Genomic DNA, 12,314 nt, shown 5'->3' with positions numbered 1-12,314 from the left:
ACATACTAAACGATCGGGTGCTAAGCTAATGGAATGGGTCATGTCAATCAGATCATTCAACTAATGATGTGATCCCGTTAATCAAATAACAACTCTTTGTCCATGGTTAGGAAACATAACCATCTTTGATTAACGAGCTAGTCAAGTAGAAGCATACTAGTGACACTCTGTTTGTCTATGTATTCACACATGTATTATGTTTCTGGTTAATACAATTCTAGCATGAATAATAAACATTTATCATGATATAAGTAAATAAATAATAACTTTATTATTGCCTCTAGGGCATATTTCCTTCAAATGTTGGGTACACCTTCTATCACAGATCCGAAGGCAAGATATTCGTTGCTTTGAATGGATCCTTTCTAGAGAAGGAGTTTCTCTCGAAAGAAGTGAATAGGAGGAAAGTAGAACTTGATGAGGTAACTGTACCTGCTCCCTTATTGGAAAGTAATTCATCACAGAAAACGGTTTCTGTGACACCTACACCAATTAGTGAGGAAGTTAATGATGATGATCATGAAACTTCAGATCAAGTTATTACTGAACCTCGTAGATCAACCAGAGTAAGATCCGCACCAGAGTGGTACGGTAATCCTGTTCTGGAAATCATGCTACTAGATCATGATGAACCTACGAACTATGAAGAAGCGATGGTGAGCCCAGATTCCGCAAAATGGCTTGAAGCCATGAAATCTGAGATGGGATCCATGTATGAAAAACAAAGTATGAACTTTGGTTGACTTGCCCGATGATCGACAAGCAATTGAAAATAAATGGATCTTCAAGAGGAAGACGGACGCTGATAGTAGTGTTACTATCTACAAAGCTAGAATTGTCGCAAAAAGGTTTTCGACAAAGTTCAAGATGTTGACTACGATGAGAGTTTCTCACTCGTATCTATGCTTAAGTCTGTTCGAATCATGTTAGCAATTGCTGCATTTTATGAAATCTAGCAAATGGATAAACAAAGCTGCATTCCTTAATGGATTTCTTAAAGAAGAGTTGTATATGATGCAATCAGAAGGTTTTCTCAATCCTGAAAGTGTTAACAAAATATGCAAGCTCCAGCGATCCATCTGTGGACTAGTGCAAGCATCTCGGAGTTGGAATATGCGCTTTGGTGAGATGATCAAAGTATATAGTTTTATACAGACTTGTGGTGAAGCCTGTATTTACAAGAAAGTGAGTGGGAGCACTACATCATTTCTGACAAGTATATGTGAATGACATATTATTGATCAGAAATAATGTAGAATTATTCTGCAAAGCATAAAGGATTGTTTGAAAGAACTTTTTCAAAGAAAGACCTCGGTGAAGCTGCTTACATATTGAGCATCAAGATCTATAGAGATAGATCAAGACGCTTGATAAGTTTTCAATGAGTGCATACCTTAAAAAGTTTTTGAAGTAGTTCAAAATGGAACAGTCAAAGAAAGAGTTCTTGCCTGTGTTACAAGGTGTGAAATTGAGTAAGACTCAAAGCCCGACCACGGCAGAAGATAGAGAGAGAATGAAAGTCATTCCCTATGCCTCAGCCATAGGTTCTGTAAAGTATGCCAAGCTGTGTACCAGACCTATTGTATACCCCGCCCTGAGTTTGGCAAGGGAGTACAATAGTGATCTAAGAGTAGATCACTGGACAGCAGTCAAAATTATCCTTAGTGGAATAAGGAAATATTTCTCAATTATGGAGGTGACAAAAGGTTCGTCGTAAAAAGTTACGTCGATGCAAGTTTTGACACAGATCTGGATGACTCTAAGTCTCGATCTAGATACATATTGAAAGTGGGAGCAATTAGCTAGAGTAGCTCCGCGCAGAGCATTGTAGACGTAGAATTCGCAAAATACTTACGGATCTGTATGTGACAGACCCGTTGACTAAAATTATCTCACAAGCAAAACATGATCACACCTTAGTACTCTTTGGGTGTTAATCACATAAACGATGTGAACTAGACTACTGACTCTAGTAAACCCTTTGGGTATAGGTCACATGACGATGTGAACTATGGGTGTTAATCACATGGTGATGTGAACTATTAGTGTTGAATCACATGGCGATGTGAACTAGATTATTGACTCTAATGCAAGTGGGAGACTGAAAGGATATATGCCCTAGAGGCAATAATAAAGTTATTATTTATTTCCTTATATCATGATAAATGTTTATTATTCATGCTAGAATTGTATTAACCGGAAACATAATACATGTGTGAATACATAGACAAACAGAGTGTCACTAGTATGCCTCTACTTGACTAGCTTGTTAATCAAAGATGGTTATGTTTCCTAACCATGGACAAAGAGTTGTTATTTGATTAACGGGATCACATCATTAGGTGAATGATCTGATTGACATGACCCATTCCATTAGCTTAGCACCCAATCGTTTAGTATGTTGCTATTGCTTTCTTCATGACTTATACATGTTCCTATGACTATGAGATTATGCAACTCCCGTTTGCCGGAGGAACACTTTGTGGGCTACCAAAACGTCACAACGTAACTGGGTGATTATAAAGGTGCTCTACAGGTGTCTCCAAAGGTACATGTTGGGTTGGCGTATTTCGAGATTAGGATTTGTCACTCTGATTGTCGGAGAGGTATCTCTGGGCCCTCTCGGTAATGCACATCACATAAGCCTTGCAAGCATTGCAACTAATGAGTTAGTTGCGAGATGATGTATTACAGAACGAGTAAAGAGACTTGCTGGTAACAAGATTGAACTAGGTATTGAGATACCGACGATCGAATCTCGGGCAAGTAACATACCGATGACAAAGGGAACAACGTATGTTGTTATGCGGTCTGACCGATAAAGATCTTCGTAGAATATGTAGGAACCAATATGAGCATCCAGGTTCCGCTATTTGTTATTGACCGGAGACGTGTCTCGGTCATGTCTACATTGTTCTTGAACCGTAGGGTCCGCACGCTTGACGTTATGATGACGGTTTCATTATGAGTTTATGTATTTTGATGTACCGAAGGTTGTTCAGAGTCCCGGATGTGATCATGGACATGACGAGGAGTCTCGAAATGGTCGAGACATAAAGATCGATATATTGGAAGCCTATATTTGGATATCGGAATCGTTCTGGGTGAAATCGGGATTTTGCCGGAGTACCGGGGGGTTACCGGAACCCCCCCGGGGGTTATTGGGCCTACATAGGCCCTAAGGGAGAAGAGGAAAGGAGGCAAGAGGTGGCCGCGCGCCCTCCCCTCCCCAGTCTGAAGTCTGAATAGGACAAGGAGAGGGGGGCGGCGCCCCCCCCCCCTCTTTCCTTTCCCTCTTCCTCCTCTTTCCCACTTCTCCTTCTCCAACTAGGAAAGAAGGGAGTCCTACTCCCGGTGGGAGTAGGACTCCCCCTTGGTGCGCCCTCCTTGGCCGGCCGCCCCCTCCCCTTGGCTCCTTTATATACGGGGGCAGGGGGCACCCTAGAACACACAAGTTGATCTGCGTGATCGTTCCTTAGCCGTGTGCGGTGCCCCCCTCCACCATATTCCACCTCGGTCATATTGTAGCGGTGCTTAGGCGAAGCCCTACGACGGTTGAACATCAAGATCGTCACCATGCCGTCGTGCTGACGGAACTCCTCCCCGAAGCTTTGCTGGATCGGAGCCCGGGGAGCGCCATCGAGCTGAACGTGTGCCAAGAACTCGGAGGTGCCGGAGTAACGGTGCTTGGATCGGTTGGACCGGGAAGACGTAAAACTACTTCCTCTACATTGCGTCAACGCTTCCGCTTCGGTCTACGAGGGTACGTAGACAACACTCTCCCCTCTCGTTGCTATGCATCACCATGATCTTGCGTGTGCGTAGGAAAAATTTTGAAATTACTACGTTCCCCAACAAATTGATCATGTCCAAGACCCTCTTCAGGCTGAAGCTTCAGCTTGTCTCAAGGCTATTGAGGGGGCTGTGGACCTGTGGGCACACAGGACCAAGTCTAGAGTATGACAGTTCATCAATTGGTGTCCTTCTGCGCGAGGCACGTAGTATATGTTATGTTTCTTTTAATGTTTCAGACTTTGTTTTCTGTCGTAGAAACAACAATAGTGCTGCACATTTGCTCGCCCAGTTAGGCCTGAAGGCGGCTGTGCCGTTCACCATCTGGGCTGATATTTCCCCAGACTTTGTCGCTGATGTGGTGACTAGCGATATTGCTAGGATCCAAGTCTAAGTGGAATATATTTTATTCCTTATCAAAAAAATACTTCGACTTGGGGGCAGCGCGGCAGGTGCCGGAGACGCACGCGTAGGAGGGGCTGCACGAGCACAAGATGGTGGATGGTGGCGTCGGGGCTGGGGAGGATGGTGTGCCGGTGGTCGGTGATGGACATGCGGGACCCACGGAAGGCGGAGGCGGTGGCGCGTGCGTTGGAACAATGGGGAACGTTCATGCTCGAGGGCCATGGCGTGCCGAGCGAGCTGCTGGCACACGTCGAGGCCGGTATCACCGGCATGTTTGCACTGCCGAAGCTGGAGAAGATGCGAGCCGCACGCCAGGGCGGTGACCCAGGGCTACGGTCTGCCGCACATCGCCCTCTACTTCTTCTAGACCATGTGGTCCGAGGGCTACTCCTTAACCCCAGCCAACCTCTGCCCCGAACTCCGCAAGATCTGGCCCGACGGCGGCCACGACTACAGCCACTTCTGGTATGTGTCCATGAAGTAATGCATGCCATTCATGAGAGATCTAACTTGCTAGGGTTTAGCACTGTTGTATGAATTATATCATCTCTTAATCACGTTATGTGCAGCGGCGTGATGGAGGAGTTCCACAAGGAGATGCGCCCTGGCTAACAAGCTGATGGAGCTGTTCCTCGTAGCGCTCAGGCTCCCCGCCACGCAGATCGCCAGCGTCGAGGTGGAGCACAAACTCACCGAGACCATGACCGAGACAATACACCTCAACAGGTACGATAGTACTGCCTCCGTCAAAAATATATTTAGATACATCCATTTGAGCACCTAATTGGTTTGGTGCCAATAATTGGCATGCCAATTGTTGGAGTCTAAAATTTTGGCTCTCAATTAGTTGGCTACCAATTAGTTTTTGTCCATCTTTTTAAAAGTTGTTAATTTTTGATAACTTTTGATTTTGCTCAATGTTGACTTGCCAAATATTGACAATGCCAAACTTTGACAGCAAACTAATTAGCCTCGTAGTACATGTGGCAACTCTCCTAGCATGTACGTGCATCAAGGCAACGGCAGAGCAGCCTCCAGGCAAATTTATACACCTCTGATTTAACCAAGGTGGATCGTGAACGGCTGAAGCATGACGTGGCTCGACGATGCTTCATCGCAAACAGCGGCAGCCCTCTAGCGAAGCTCCATCCTAGCTCAGGCTACAAGTGGGACTGCAGATGCATGGGAGTCCCACCGTTGAGCCCACTTGGTCGGAATATATTTAATGTGAATAACCGGACATCCCGTCACAAGATACAAAAAATATATGGGCACAAGTGGTATCTCACTCAGCAAATGCACATACAATTGAAACGTACACACTAGTTTAGCATCCATATGTTACACTCTCACACCCTCGCTAGCTATCATACTCCTCGCTGCAGCTACAAGCCTGGGAGTGAGGGGCAAGAATTCATCAACAGCCATGTCCCTACCGTCCCTCCTCCCGCCCCTCCCGTCCCTCCCCCATGCGGCGGCGCCGTCCCGCACCGGGGAGCCCCTGCCCTCCTCCTAAAGCCTCGCCCCTCCTCCGCTCCCCTCCGTCGCCGTCACCCGGGGCGTCACAGGGCAAAGCCCTTGTGGCGTGGCGGCGGCGGCGGTTTCTCCTCGGATCTCGATCTGGTTGGGAGGCGGCGCTCCTCTTCGGCCAAATCGGTGGCGACATGGAAGTGGTGCGGCGGCCGCGGGGGAGGACGGCACCAGCAACGGCGGATCTGGCCTTGACTAGCTCATGTCAGGCTAATTCGTTGTGCTACCGATCTCAATCGTCGTCGGTGGGGCACTACTCCTGGACTTGATCTGCAACACGAGGATGTCTGGGGCGCCGACCCTAGGCGTGGTGGCCTTCTTCTTCGTCGGAGTTGGTCGGCTGGCTGGCTGTGCTCGCATGGTCATGCAAGAACCGGCGGCTTGGCCGGTCGACAGCGACGGAACTTGGCCGGTGGCAGCGGCAAAGTTCTGTCTGGATCCCGGGGCGGCGACCCTGGAGGGTGGAGGCCAGTGAAGCTCGGGCTTCCCGCGGCGGCATGGCGTGGTGCAGTCCCTGTCCAAGGCGGATCTGTGACGGCGATCTGCTATGGATTGGTTCGGATCAGAGACGGCGACGAGCGCGCGGGATCCTTCTCGGCGGCTCTTGCGGCTTGGCGAGGCGGGGTGGGAGCCCTCCTCCTAGGCTCTAGTGGTGGCACTCTCAGGCAGTGGCCGGTGCGCTAGGGGTCCCACGGTGGCACTCTTGCTGCGGTTGGTCGCCGGATCTAGGCGGCTGGATCTGGGGCTTTGAAGGCGGTTGAGACGGTGCACAGGTTGTTGGGTGGATTTCTTGGGACGGATCCGGGTGAAAACCTGATCTTCGATCGATGGCCGGAGACGGTGATGACGATGCCCTTATCATCATTTCCTTCATGAAGGCATCATCGAGGTGAAGCTCCCAACTCCACTCAATACCTTCGGGGGAAACCCTAGATCAGCTGATCGGATGTTGGCGGCAATCATGTGTCGTAACCCCCTTGGGGCGGCATTCTTGGAGGTGCACTCGGCTTCGCGGGACCAGCGGACGGCTTCTTTGGTGGAGCGGTGCTTCATCCATACATTGATGGCGACGGATCTGGACGGCGTGGCGCAGTGCAGATTCAAAGTTCGATGTGGGAGGATGGACTCGCGCAGGAGGACGACGCTGTCTGGCGTGGTGGTGGCGTTGATGGACCTGGCACGGTAGATGCAACAGTACAACTCTGAAGATGGACTCGTGGCAGGTGGCTGCGGCGGCCCCATCCCGCAGGCGTCCTGGTTGAGGAGTGCGCCGGACTGGTAGGTGCCCCATACCAGGCAGGCGTCCTGATTGGGACCTCTGGTCTTAGATGTTTAGGTTTGGCTGCGATGTCTATTTGGTATTAGGCGCAGACTATCAGTGCCCCTTCATCAACTGGATAGGTGTAGCGACAGTTGTTGCTTAGACGGTGGCTTCAGTCTTACTGTTGTATGACTTTGTAAGGTCTTGTGAGAATAATTAATAAAGTGGCCGCATGCATCGCCCAGATGCAGAGGCCGGGGATCATCCTCCTTTTCTAAAAGAAAGCTACAAGCCTACAACCAACCATGTCTCCTCCCATATGTTCCCTTCTACTCATCCGTGAAAGCGCTCTGTGAGACGACAGGTTGTACCCGAAGCTCTGACTTTCCAAGCTCGCCGATATCCCAGACCTCGACAAGTACCATTCACACACGTCATCTGGGCAGCCGTCACGCACCCAAACCGTGGTGACCACCATGTCCGCCGTACTTCACCGCCTACCTCCACAGAGATCCCTTAGTGTGCACGACCATGTTGTTGTCTCCGATTGCACGGGTCTCCTCGAGACCACCAAGGAGGCATGGATGACCTCGTGGCCAATACCGCAGACGGCCAGTACCGGGGACCTGCAGTCGCCCTCCACGGCGAGGCCGTCGACCATGGAGCATGAGTGCACGGCATGATGGTCCGGTCCGGTCCCTGACCGAGCCGGCCTTTGGACTGGCCGCGAGTGAGCAGGCTCAGAACCCGATGATACGTCTCCAACGTATCTATAATTTTTCATTGCTCCATGCTATATTATCTACTGTTTTGGGCAATATTGGGCTTTACTTTCCACTTTTATATTATTTTTGGGACTAACCTATTAACCGGAGGCCCAGCCCAGATTTGTTGTTTTATGCCTATTTCAGTGTTTCGAGGAAAAGGAATATCAAACGGAGTCAAAACGGAACGAAATCAACTGGAGAAGTTATTTTTGGAAGGAAACCTACCGGATAGACTTGGACCCTACGTCAGAAGATGAAGGAGGTGCTCACGAGGGTAGGGGCACGCCCCCCTGCCTCGTGGGGCCCTTGTGGCTCCCCTGACGTACTCCCTGCACCCATATATACCTATGTACCCTAAAACTTCCAGAACGGAGATTAGATCGGGAGTTCCGCCGCCAGAAGCCTCCGTAGTCACCGAAAACCAATCTAGACCCGTTCCGGCACCCTGCCGGAGGGGGCAATCCAATCCCTCTCCGGTGGCCATCTTCATCATCCCGGTGCTCTCCATGATGAGGAGGGAGTAGTTCTCCCTCGGGGCTGAGGGTATGTACCAGTAGCTATGTGTTTGATCTGTCTCTCGTGTTCTTGATTTGGCACGATCTTGATGTATCGCAAGCTTTGCTATTATAGTTGGATCTTATGTTTCTCCTCCCCCTCTTCTCTCTTGTAATGAATTGAGTTTCCCCTTTGAAGTAATCTTATCGGATTGAGTCTTTAAAGATTTGAGAACACTTGATGTATGTCTTGTCGTGCGTATCTGTGGTGACAATGGGATATCACGTGATTCACTTAATGTATGTTTTGGTGATCAACTTGCGAGTTCCGCCCATGAACCTATGCATAGGGGTTGGCACACGTTTTCGTCGTGATTCTCCGGTAGAACTTTGGGGCACTCTTTGAGGTCCTTTGTGTTGGTTGAATAGATGAATCTGAGATTGTGTGATGCATATCGTATAATCATACCCACGGATACTTGAGGTGACATTGGAGTATGTAGGTGACATTAGGGTTTTGATTGATTTGTGTCTTAAGGTGTTATTCTAGTACGAACTCTAGGGTTGTTTGTGACACTTATAGGAATAGCCCAACGGATTGATTGGAAAGAATAACTTTGAGGTGGTTTCGTACCCTACCATAATCTCTTCATTCGTTCTCCGCTATTAGGGAATCTCCAACCGCGCCCCCAACAGGCCCCCCAGGCCACTTTTTCGGCGTTGGCGCCGAAAAAACGGCCCAGTCGCGCCCCCAGGACGCCGAAAATCGCCGGTTCAGACCTTTTTTCTGCCCGGCGGTCACAAGCCGAACCCGGCGCGCTGGGGAGCAGTTGGGGGCTCCGGCGCTAGGGAAAAGCATGTCTGGCCCACACCGACAGGGGAAAAGTCAAGGTTTTCTTCCCCCGACTCACCTCGCACCCCCCGTGCCCTCGGCCACCACTAGCTATATCCCGGCGACGGCCGCCGCCCTACTCCACTAGATAGCCATTCCCCGCCGGAAAATAGCAGCACTTCGCCGCGGCAGCCCCTCCCACAGTAGCTGGGCGTTTCCGGCCGCCGTTTCCGGGCGCGGAGGCGTGGTTTAACGGCGGGTACACGCCCACCGAGCGCAAGGTGTTCGGTGTTTTGCCTGCCTCCGCAATGGACTTGGATGAGGAGGAAGAGCTCGCCGCGCTGCTGGAGGAGGAAGCCGCGGCCGACGTCCAGGAAGAAGAGCATCTCATGGTGCTCGCCGCCCTCGCCCAACTACTGGCGAGCAATGAAAAGCCGTGGCGAGGTGGCTCAGCGCCGGGGCGGATGAAAGCAAAGAACCGGCATCGTCTCCAAGGCTACTCCATGCTCTACTCCGACTACTTCGCCGATGCTCCACTTCATGGCGAGAGAACATTTCGGCGCCGTTATCGGATGAGCTGAAAGCTCTTCCTCAGGATTGTGAATTCCATCCGGGAGTTCGACAACTACTTAAAATGCAAGATGGATTGCACTGGCGCTCTTGGATTCACCCCCATCCAGAAGTGCACGACAGCGATGAGGATGCTTGCATATGGAGCTCCCAGTGATTCACTCGACGACTATGGGCGCATGGCCGAGTCCACCAGCATAGAGTGTTTCTACAAGTTCTGTCGGGCAGTGGTGGCAGTGTTTGGGCCACAATACTTGAGAACACCCAATGCGGAAGACACTGCTCGGATCCTAGCCCAGAATGTAGCAAGAGGATTTCCTGGGATGCTTGGAAGCATCGACTGCATGCATTGCAAATGGAAGAATTGCCCAGTTGGTTGGCAGGGGATGTACAAAGGCGCCAAAGGCGGTTGCAGTGTGGTGCTTGAGGCGGTAGCCACACAGGACCTCTGGATTTGGCACTCCTTCTTTGGTATGCCAGGAACTCATAATGACATCAACGTGCTGCAGTGCTCTCCTTTTTTTGCCAAGCTCGTTGAGGGCCATTCTCCTCCGGTGAACTTCGAGATCAATGGGCACCAATACAACAAGGGGTACTATCTAGCTGACGGCATCTATCCGAGATGGTCGACATTTGTGAAGACGATCTCAAACCCTGTGGCAGGAGGCAAGAACGCCTGGTTTGCGAAGCTTTAGGAGGCTTGCAGGAAGGATGTCGAGCGGGCATTTGGTGTGCTCCAATCTCGATTTGCTGTTGTTCGGTACCCCGCTCAGACCTGGTCCAAAGATCAAATGTGGGAGATTATGACTTGCTGTGTCATCTTGCACAACATGATCATCGAGAGCGAGCAAGAAGACCCAGTGTTTGACACTGAACCATACTACAGGCAGGGTCCTCTAGCCGAAGTTGATCACCAGCTACCGGCAACTTGGACTGCCTATCTCAGTATGCGTCAGGAGATCCGAGACCCACAGGTGCATCATCAACTGCAGAAAGATCTGATTGAGCACCTATGGAGGCTCAAGGGGGACGCCGTGTGATGAAATACGAGTTTTTATTTGTTGAACTATATAATTTGTATTTAACTATTTGTTGTTGTACTATTTTATTGAAGTATTTGATTTTTCTGTGATGAAATATGTGATAAGAAATAATTGTGTTGATAATTGAACGCCGAGACACAGCGAAACCACGCCGAATATGGGCCTATTCTCGCCCATATGGGCCCTTTATTCGCCGAAATTGGGCTGCAAAGTGGGCCAATTTCGGCACCTGGGGGCGAGCTGGGGGCGACGACTGGGCGCAAAACCGCCCCCAGCGCCGATTGTATCGCCGGCTCGCCCCCAGGGGCGATTTTTATGTGTCCTGGGGGGGGGGGGGCAACGGCTGGAGATGCCCTTAGTGACTTTGGAGTGACTCTTTGTTGCATGTTGAGGGATAGTTATGTGATCTAATTATGATATTATTGTTGAGGGAACTTACACTAGCGAAAGTATGAACCCTAGGCCTTGTTTCCTAGCATTGCAATACCGTTTACGCTCACTTTTATCATTAGTTACCTTGCTGTTTTTATATTTTCAGATTACGAAAACGTTTATCTACTATCCATATTGCACTTGTATCACCATCTCTTCACCGAACTAGTGCACCTATACAATTTACCATTGTATTGGGTGTGTTGGGGACACAAGAGACTCTTTGTTATTTGGTTGCAGGGTTGCTTGAGAGAGACCATCTTCATCCTACGCCTCCTATGGATTGATAAACCTTAGGTCATCCACTTGAGGGAAATTTGCTACTGTCCTACAAACCTCTGCACTTGGAGGCCCAACAACGTCTACAAGAAGAAGGTTGTGTAGTAGACATCAAGCTCTTTTCTGGCGCCGTTGCCGAGGAGGTTAGCGCTTGAAGGTATATCTTTAGATCTTGCAATCGAGTCTTTTAGTTTCTTGTTTTATCACTAGTTTAGTTTATAAAAGAAAACTATAAAAAATGGAATTGAGTTTGTCTCATACACTTCACCTTTTTAATATCTTTCATGAGTATGATGGAAAGGATAATTGTGCTCAAGTGCTAGAAGAATAAATCTATAAAATGTTTGGCACTAAATCTTTGAATGATGAGCATGATTGCAATGTTGTTAGTATGAACTCCTTGAATATCCATAGTACTAATGATGATTGCACTAGTTATGATGAAAATGCCTCCTATAAACATGTCAATTTTTGTGGAGTGCATTGGGTTTGTAAGTACACACCAAATAGGGAAGATATATATTGCAAGAGGCATAAGTACTTAGAAACTAAATGGTTGCAAGAAAGGCTAAATGTGAGTGCTGAAAATTTAAAATATCTTTACCGTACTTGTGAACTTTGCAATGAACATGGTCATTTAAATATCAAATGCAAATTGTTTCATGATTGAATCATGTCCAAAAATTGTGATGACTTGATTTCCCTTGCACATTATAATGAACTTAGTTTGCTTTTGGGTTATGAAGAAATGAAACGTCAAACTAGGCATATTCCAGAATATAACCTTGAGAAATTCCTCGATATTGATCTACAAGAAATTTATATGTATTGTGCGGTGAATTGCATTGAAAATCCTTATATTGCCAATTACATAAAGAAAAGAAAACAAATAGAGGATGAAGAAATACT

At 48.6% G+C, this 12,314-nt stretch overlaps 1 pseudogene; it reads left to right on the top strand.

Moving 5' to 3' along the window:
* The first annotated feature begins 3,865 nt into the window (after nucleotides 1–3,865).
* Nucleotides 3,866–4,981, top strand: LOC147987402 (gibberellin 3-beta-dioxygenase 2-1-like; annotated as a pseudogene).
* Nucleotides 4,982–12,314: the final 7,333 nt, after the last annotated feature.

This window comes from Triticum urartu, chromosome 2A, assembly GCF_056163025.1.
Source record: "Triticum urartu cultivar PI428250 chromosome 2A, HENAU_Tu73, whole genome shotgun sequence".
Classification (NCBI taxonomy): domain Eukaryota; kingdom Viridiplantae; phylum Streptophyta; class Magnoliopsida; order Poales; family Poaceae; genus Triticum; species Triticum urartu.
This window is presented reverse-complemented; position numbering and strand designations above follow the sequence as displayed.